At 43.7% G+C, this 8,788-nt stretch overlaps 1 long non-coding RNA gene across 1 annotated transcript; it reads left to right on the top strand.

The window, feature by feature from the left end:
• Positions 1-1,018: 1,018 nt before the first annotated feature.
• Positions 1,019-8,073, top strand: LOC128929841 (uncharacterized). Its single transcript, XR_008477028.2, has 3 exons — positions 1,019-1,059; positions 6,218-6,339; positions 7,049-8,073. It is a non-coding gene; the product is annotated as an uncharacterized LOC128929841 (long non-coding RNA).
• Positions 8,074-8,788: the final 715 nt, after the last annotated feature.

The raw sequence follows: 8,788 nt of genomic DNA, 5'->3' as shown, positions 1-8,788 counted from the left end.
GGCATCTTCTTGTCTGGGTTTTGACATTATAGTATCTATGAAGTAGCTTCTGAGGAGGGGTTCTTAAGGGGAATCCTCTATTGGAGGCAGGATTGGAAGCTTGCAAACAAATCCAGGCAGGAGGCCTGAGATAACACGTTTCCCAACATATGCCCCAAGAGGGGACTAAGTACCTCTGATACTGTAGACTATATTGTTTACAAGCTGAATACAGGTTGCTTAGCAACCTCAGAACTGAATAAAGGCTTTTTGAAAATTTTAGCCTGATCTCAGCTGCTCAAGAGAACTCCTTTGGCTGGGGCATTACGGCTGGATTACCCATGAGAATGGTACTAAGGGGAGGATGCAAATTTAGGATAATAGAGCAGAAGAGTCTCTGGTTAGACAACTGGTCCCTACTTCCAGAATTCCTCCAAGGACAAATCCCTGAAGGCTCTTGGTTTTCATGTGAATAAAGAAAATAATAAAATATAGCTGAAAGTGGTCAGGTGCGGCGGCTCACGCCTGTAATCCCAACACTTTGGGAGACACTGCCTCAAAAAAAAGCTAAAAGTTTTTGAGTAACTTTTTAATTCAGTTACTCAAATTCTCCATTCACATGAAAAAACTGAGCTTTGGAAAGACAAAGTTACTTGCCCAAGTTACCCAGATGGGAACCAGTGGAGCCAGGATTCAAACCCTGGCAACTGGCAGATGGATTTCTCGCATCCGCTTCTTTTTCCCTGTACTCAGAATTTTAACTGGGCGCACCTGTGATACCCTAGAGGCTTATTCATCTGTTGGCAATGTTCTGCTTAAAAGCCGGGGAATGGGCCACATCACCTTAACTGGAGTTTTTTAGGAGTCAAACAGCTTCCTCCTCAGCATGTAAAAAAGCATTTCTCATTGCCTAGTCTGCAGAGAGTCTCAAAGACATAGTAAAGGAAATCAAATGAAGAGTCCCCTTCTCTTCCTGCCAAAAGAGATAGAGTTGGCATTTTCCCAACTGCTGTTTTTAAGCTGGATTTATACATTCCCAGGGACAACAGTCAAGCCCGGTACAATAGGTCAGCGAATCAGGTGAGTGTCTGTCTGCATGCTGGAAACAGGGCCTAATATCGGGTGGGCATTGAGAGGTCCACTGCTCCCGAGGATCTCTTCCCTGTGCCAGCCGAATACATGCCTGTCGTTCTCTCAAACACTGGTGAAACTGAAGTGCAAACAAATCCTTATGCCGCCCCATAGGTGCATGGCCCCTTAATAACCCTGCAGAGATTCAAGTGCGCTTTAGAGATCACAAATCATTTTTACTCATCTCAGTTTTAAAAACCCTGTAAGGCAGGCATCATTATTCTTACTTTATAGAGGAGGATTTAAAAGCTCACTAATAATTAGCCAGGCCAGGACTAGCATCTAAGGCTTTTACCCAAGCCCAGCATTCTCTGGATGTAGGATTTTAGCACGCATCGACATCTCTAACACAATTCTTTCATCTGGCAGAAGTCTGAAGCTGGGACAAGTACATTTTGATTGGTGTTCTCAAAAGAGCCACGTCTGGAGCGTGGCATAAGGACAAGAAGTAAGGGCTAAGCAAGAGGACAAAAGAGCCTGTCTCTGAAGAGCTGGGAAGTGGGGGAGCTGCCTGATCCTGATGTGGAACCAAGTGGCAGCACTACAGGCTTGTGGGAAAGACCTTGAGCTGGGATCTGGAGCCCAGGTTTCAGGGCAGCTGGGCTACTGAGTCACCCAGAGCACGTCACACTTGTCAGGGCATCATTTTCTCTGTCTGAAAAGGATGTGAGGGACCTGACATTGAAGGTCCTCTCAAGCTCTAATAAGCCTGAGTCATCTTTTGGGGTCAGTAGGTCTGCATGTGCTTCCATGTGACAGAGCTAAATAAACGTCAGCTCCTTCCAGCCTCATCAACATCATCATCTTGGCTGTGACTCAGATCATCCACACATGATGAGTCAAATGTGTCCTTTGCACTGTGCTGCGTGAAGCTGTGCATGGAGAGGTCACGGTTGAGGCTGCCTGCCTGCCTCCTGGGCTCCATATTCATGGCGTGGCAGTCCTTGTCCAAAAGACATCTGGAGGCCCTGGCCCTACCTATTTTCCCCTCACTCAGCTCAGAGGTACTTTTGCCCAATCACTCCTCAAATAATCCAAGCTCCTCCTAATGCTGTTTCCAAGGTTTGAAACACATTATGGCAGGCCACCAGCTCCATCTTATAATCAAATAGATGAGTCACAGGGCCATTTCCTTTGGATTTTTAAGTAAGATCTCCACTTCTGCCTTACTGCCTTGTCTAGCCTGATGTTTACCAAGAGAGAGGTCACTACTTTCAAATATGTGTGTTTTTTAGTCAAATAAAACCTGACTGCTTGAGTTGCACACCTCCTAACATTGTTCCTTGCCCATTTCCTGATGTCACACATTTGTCCTTTCTTTGTGTTTGTGAGTACCCCTAGAATTAGGCACTCCCCCATTAGATACTTATTTTAGAATATCTGCCCTCTGGATCAGATGAAGAAAATGTGCTATATATGCACAAGGGACTACTATTCAGCCATTTAAAAGAACAAAATCATGTATTTAGCAGCAAGATGGGTAGAACTAGCAGCGATTATTTGAAGTGAAACAATTCAGAAACAGACAAATACTGCATGGTCTCACTTATAAATGGGAACTAAATAATGTGTGCACATGGACGAAGAGTGTGGAATCATAGACATTGGAGACCCGGAAGGACGGGGAAGTGGGAGGGGGGTGAGGGATGAGAAATTACTTAATGTGTACAATGTACTTTATTTGGGTGAGGAATACCCTAAAAGCCTGACTTTGTAGCACTCTGCAATATATCCGTATCACAAAATTACACTTGTACTTCATACATTTATACAAATAAAAATCAATCAATAAAATATCTGCCATCGACACTGCAATTATTCCCTATCTTTAATCAAGACTGGTTTAAATGTGTGTGTAGTGTGTGTGTGTGTATATATATCTGAGTGCACACACACACATATATGCATAATAAGTATGTATGTATATGTAAATAAAATTGCAAATACCTTTCAAGAAAGTATCCTCCCAAACAATCTCAAATTACCCACAAGGCAGTGGCATATCTCCAAGTCAAGCATCTGCCTTGGGGCCTCTGAGTGGTACTAGCAAGAGTACTTCTCAGTCCTCCTGCATTTTGACTTTTCCAGAAGCCTGACAGTAAGGGGATAGCTTCTCTACTTGTAATCAAGTGGTTTAAAACATTAACATAACAGAAGATACAAGGATATTTTTGTTTTGATTTATTTGAGCATGATCCCAGCAAACTGAAATAACAATTACTTTTTCTGAGTTCCAGAAAGGGCATGCTCTAGGGTGCTCACCTTCCTTGATAGATGCTGGAATAAGTAAGACTGACAGCATCCCCATGTTTGGAACATATGTGTTGAAAAGTGGGGCAAGACAGGCGTCTCATTGATACTTGTCTTACTAATTGTAGTACTCTACTTTTCCTTTAGCTGTGAATCCCTCTCTCCCACCTCTACCCTATTCCCCAGGGCGCACGTGTGCGCACACACACACACACACACACACACACACACAGGCATACACACACAGGCATTCATGCATGCATACACAGAATCACCTGTGTATTCCTTTGCTAAAAACCTCATGTCCTTGGTTTGCATGCGTTATTTTTTCCCTAGCTGCATGACAAGAAAAACAGGTGGATAATGTTTACTTCCTCCTTTCCCCGGGGGTTGGACTGGGTGAATTACTGATGATTTAGGTAGAGTCTCTTATCGTGTTGTGGCTGTCTCCTATGCAGTCACACAACTGCACTCCATATCTTACTCCAGTGCAACCTTGTCACCCGGGCCTTGGCCAGGGCTTGTGTCTGCCAGGAATGGCTCCCTTTCTCTCCTGCTGTCATTTTGTGCTGCTGTGTGACTGTTGTGTTTTCCTAGAAAACCTTGATTGCTGTTGGACACGTGTGCTCTCTAAGCCAATAAGCACAACAAATGCACATGCTGGGGTGAGGCTGCCCCTGATGAAGGACTTCCTTCCTTCTGTCCGAAACGCCTTACCCACTACTCTCATCCCAGCATTGTGGTGGCTCCCTCATTGGTCTCCCTGGGTGGGGCCTGATGCCCACAACAGTTCCTGCCAGGCTCAGCTCTTCTAGGCAATGTCCTGAAGCAGCACCACTCTAATCTGTCACACCCCTGTTTAGAAATATTCAAGCACCTGCATTATCTTCGGAGCCAAGTCCAAATTTCTCAGTTTGGAACTCAGAGTATTCTACAATTGCTTCCCAACTTGTCCTTCCTGTTCACTCACTCTCCAACTCTTGGGCAAACAATAAGTTGATAAGTAAAGTGCTTTACTAATGATATTCCTACAAGATGGATGTTATTATTCTTGTTTTTCAGATGAAGAAATAGAGGCATATTAAGATTAACTTGCCCTAAGTAATCCAAAGTATTTAGTTTCTTAGGGCTACTGATACTACCATAAACTTGATGACCTAAAATAACAGAAATGTACACTCTTCCAGTTCTGGAGCATAAAAATCCAAAAATCATGATGGCAGGGCCATGCACCCTCTGAAGGTGTTGGGGGGAACGTCTTCCTTATCTCTTCAGCTCTGGTGCTTGCAAACATTCGTTGGCACTGTAACCCTAATCTCTGCATGGCCTTCTCTGTGTTCCCTCTGTGTCAAAATCTCTCTCCTTTCTCTTATAAAGGCACCACTGTTGGAGTTAGGGTTCACCCTTAATCCAGGGTGATTTCTATAACTAGTGCATCTGCATAGACCCTATTTCCCAATAAAGTCACATTTTGAGGTTCAAGTGGACACAAAGTTGTGGGGGAAGACTGTTTAACCCACTACACCCAACAAGTAGGAATTTGAAACCAGATCTCTCTGACTATTAAGCATCATACATTTAACACCTTCACTTAACACCCCCCAGAAAGCTCCTGGCCAAACTGGACTTCTCTCATTTTTCTATATAGATTTTTCCTTTTCCTGCCTCTCTGTCATTGCTATTTTCTTTACATAGGCCAATTTTTCCCTTTTTCTTCCTTTCAACCAATCCTACCTGTGGAAATCTTGCATAGTCTTCAAGATGAAGCTCAACATCACTTCCTCTAAGAAGACATCCATGGGCTGGGTGCAGTGACTCATGCCTATAATTCCAGCATTTTGGAAGGCCGAGGCGGGCAGATCACTTGAGGCCAGGGGTTCAAGACCAGCCTGGCCAACACAGTGAAACCCAACTACTACAAAAAAGACAAAATAAGCTGGGCGTGGTGGCACCCAATTGTAATTCCCAACTATACAGAGTCAAGACTGGTTTAAATGTGTATGTAATGTGTGTGTGTATATATCTGAATGCACACACACACATACGTGCATAATAGGTATGTATGTATATGCAAATAAAATTGCAAATACCTTTTAAGAAAGTGTACTCCAAAACAATCTCAAATTATTCACAAGGCAGCTGCATTTCTCTAAGTCAAGCAACTGCTTTGGAGGCTGAGGCAGAAGAATTGCTTGAACCTGGGAGGCAGAGGTTGCAGTGAGCTGAGATCGTGCCACTGTACTCCAACCTGGGCAATATAGCATGAGTCTGTCTCAAAAAGGAAGAAAAAGGAAGAAAGAAGGAAGGAAGGAAGGAAGGAAGGAAGGAAGGAAGGAAGGAAGGGAGGGAGGGAGGGAGGGAGGGAGGGAGGGAGGGAGGGAGGGAGGGAGGGAGGGAGGGAAGGAAAAGAGGGAGGGAGGCAAAAAAGAAGACATTCAGTATTGCAACAGCCAAGCAAAGGATTTTTCTCCCACCCAAGCTCAACTGCCTTATTGCACATGTCTCCAATAGCCCATATTATCTTCAACCTCATCTTCTAGGTTTCTGTGCAGTGGTCTCCATTCCCTACTACATCTGCTTCCTGCCACTGTTAACTATATTACAAGCACCTTAAAGGCAAAACTGCTTCCTCCCACCATGTGTTCTCCACAGCACTTTGCAGAAGCTGGAGCTCCACAAATTTGCCCAAGTGAATTTATAATCATCTTTATCTTTCTTTGCATTGAATAGTTTATGTATTCATAAGCAAAAATGTAGGATGCTTAAAAACTCACCTTTTTCCAATGCTCTCACTTTCCCCAAATGGAATTTTTTTAATGGCCTAATTTTCTTTTTCTCTTTTTTCTTTTTTTTAAAGATGGATTCTGGCTCTGTTACCCAGGCTAGAGTGCAATGGCACAATCTCGGCTCACTGCAACCTCCGCCTTCTGGATTCAAGCAGTTCTCCTGCCTCAGCCTCCCATGTAGCTGGGACTACAGGTACACACCAACACACCCGGCTAATTTTTGTATTTTTAGTAGAGACAGGGTTTCACCATGCTGGCCAGGATGGTCTCAAACTCCTAACTTTGTGATCTGCCCACCTTGGCCTTCCAAAGTGCTGGGATTATAGGTGTGAGCCACTGCACCTGGCCTTAATGGCCTAATTTTCTTTCCCACATCTAAATCATCTTAACAATAAATTTGCATCATATAAATTTTATCTAATGGTGGCAAATCCAGTCCCTTCCTGGTATAATCCCCTCACAATGTCTTCATTTTCTTCCTATTGCCAATGCTAGATCCTTTGGCTTTTTAGGACAAATTTATTACTCTTGAGGTCTCTGAGGTTGAGGATAATATCTTAGCCATCGTTATACTGCCAGTAGCTGTTAGCACCTGGACGTCCAATAATATTTGAAGAATGCATGAGTATGTGAAGGTGTGGATGCTGCACTAAAGCAGGTGGCGTTGGTGCTATCCCCGAGATGATGACTTAACTTCTGCAGATCTCACATAATCCTTACCACAACCCTATGCGATGGGCATTCTTCCCATGTTACAGATGGGAAAACTGAGGCTGTGAGATAGTAAAGAACTTGATTCATGGCCACACATCCATGAAGTGATGAAACCAGATTGAAACCCAGGTTTGTCTAACCCCGAAGCTATAGCTCTTAACCAAAAATTCTCTCCGGTTCGATTGCAGCCTGCATTATCCTGCCCTGGTTCAAGACATGGGAATGTGGTCATGACAATCCTGAACACAGCCTTAAACCTGGGAGCCCTGGATCTGTTGGCCATTTGGTTGGAAAGGTCTAAAAGAAGTGACAAGGAAGTAGTGTAAAGAATGTATATGCATTGTGTGTGTGTGTGTGTGTGTGTGTGCGCGCGCGTGTAGGATGATACATGGGGATGAAACAGGCTGTGTTTATAGAAAAGTTTTGGAAATAAGAATATGCAAATGACCCTAAGTCACATGTGGACTTCAGTCCTAGTTCAGACACTTAGCATCTGAACAAACTGGACAAGACATTTATCCACCTGGACTAGTCTGCTGGGAAATGACCTGTTGACCTCATGAAGGTGTTGGGAGGATCTGTGGAGTTCAAGAAGAAAGTGAGTAAAATCCTGATATATGCAGTGCACTACACTGAAGACTAGAAGGGTATGGAGGAAAAGAAGTGGTGGTCCCTGATTTGAAGGCGTTTCCATTGAAATTAGGGGAAACAGACATGTAAAACTAAGTCTAAATGCTACAGAATGGAAAATGTGCAACCATGAAATGAACCTCTCTTGAGCTCTTTACTGTATGGCAGGTTAAAAGATGTGAATCTCACAACAGACTTACAAAGTGGGTATTATTAGCCACCCCATTTTGCAGATGAGAAAACTGATAGCTAGAAATCTTTAATCTTTACTCCAAATGCCATGATGCTAAATTCCACAGCCAAAATTCATCTCAGGTCTATGTAACCTGAAACTTTACTTGTATCATCAACCCATGCTATAAATGGGAACCTTTTGCTCAACTTGGAAAAGGAGAAAGAACCACAAAAACAGAGCAGAGACACCCTTTAAAACTGTGTCGTTTTAAGGCCAAGCATGATGGCTTATGCCTGTAATCCCAGCACTTTGGGAGGCAGAGGCAGGTGGATCACCTGAGGTCAAGAGTTCGAGACCAGTCTGGCCAATATGGTGAAACCCTGTCTCTACTAAAAATACAAAAAAAAAAAAAAAATTGGCCTGGTGTGGTGGTACATGCCTGTAGTCCCAGCTACTTGGGAGGCTATGACAGGAGAATTGCTTGAACCCAGAAGGTGAAGGTTGCAGTGAGCTGAGATCACACCACTGCACTCCAGCCTGGGTGACAGAGTGAGACTCTGTCTCAAAACAACAACTGTGTCACTTTAGAGAATGTCTGAGGTCCCATGATTGCCGCCATCAGTGTGTCTGACTACAAACTCAGAGAGCTAGGGAGATGAGAGTGAAATGGGGTGCATATAGATAGGGCCAGAGAACATGAGAAGGGAGAACACCAGGAAGTTTCAATCAGCAGAAGGGCTGCACACAGTCGCTGGATAGCTGCCAAGTGATTAATGTCAAGCTGTATTAATGTCAGAGGGGAGAATTTGGTGAAAGCTTTGCCTGGCTAGATCTCAGGCTGGAAATCACTAGTCTCCTTTATTTTATTTCCCCCTTATCCTTTATAACTTCCTCTAATGCCTTAGTCAAGCTGAAGACCATGAGCCTCCAGGGAGCAAAGTGAGGCCCATCTGTTCAGTCAGGCATGTGCCAGACCAAAATAAAAGGTCAATCTGGCTTTTCCTATAACTTAGCATTGAGATAACCCCAAATACTTTCCAATGGTATCAGCCAAAAATAACTTTGCATTATCATGAATTGTGATTTCAGAGCAGAGCTGTCAGGGATACTCTTTAAAACAGAT

The sequence above is a fragment of the Callithrix jacchus genome, chromosome 16, assembly GCF_049354715.1.
Source record: "Callithrix jacchus isolate 240 chromosome 16, calJac240_pri, whole genome shotgun sequence".
NCBI lineage: Eukaryota > Metazoa > Chordata > Mammalia > Primates > Cebidae > Callithrix > Callithrix jacchus.
This window is presented reverse-complemented; position numbering and strand designations above follow the sequence as displayed.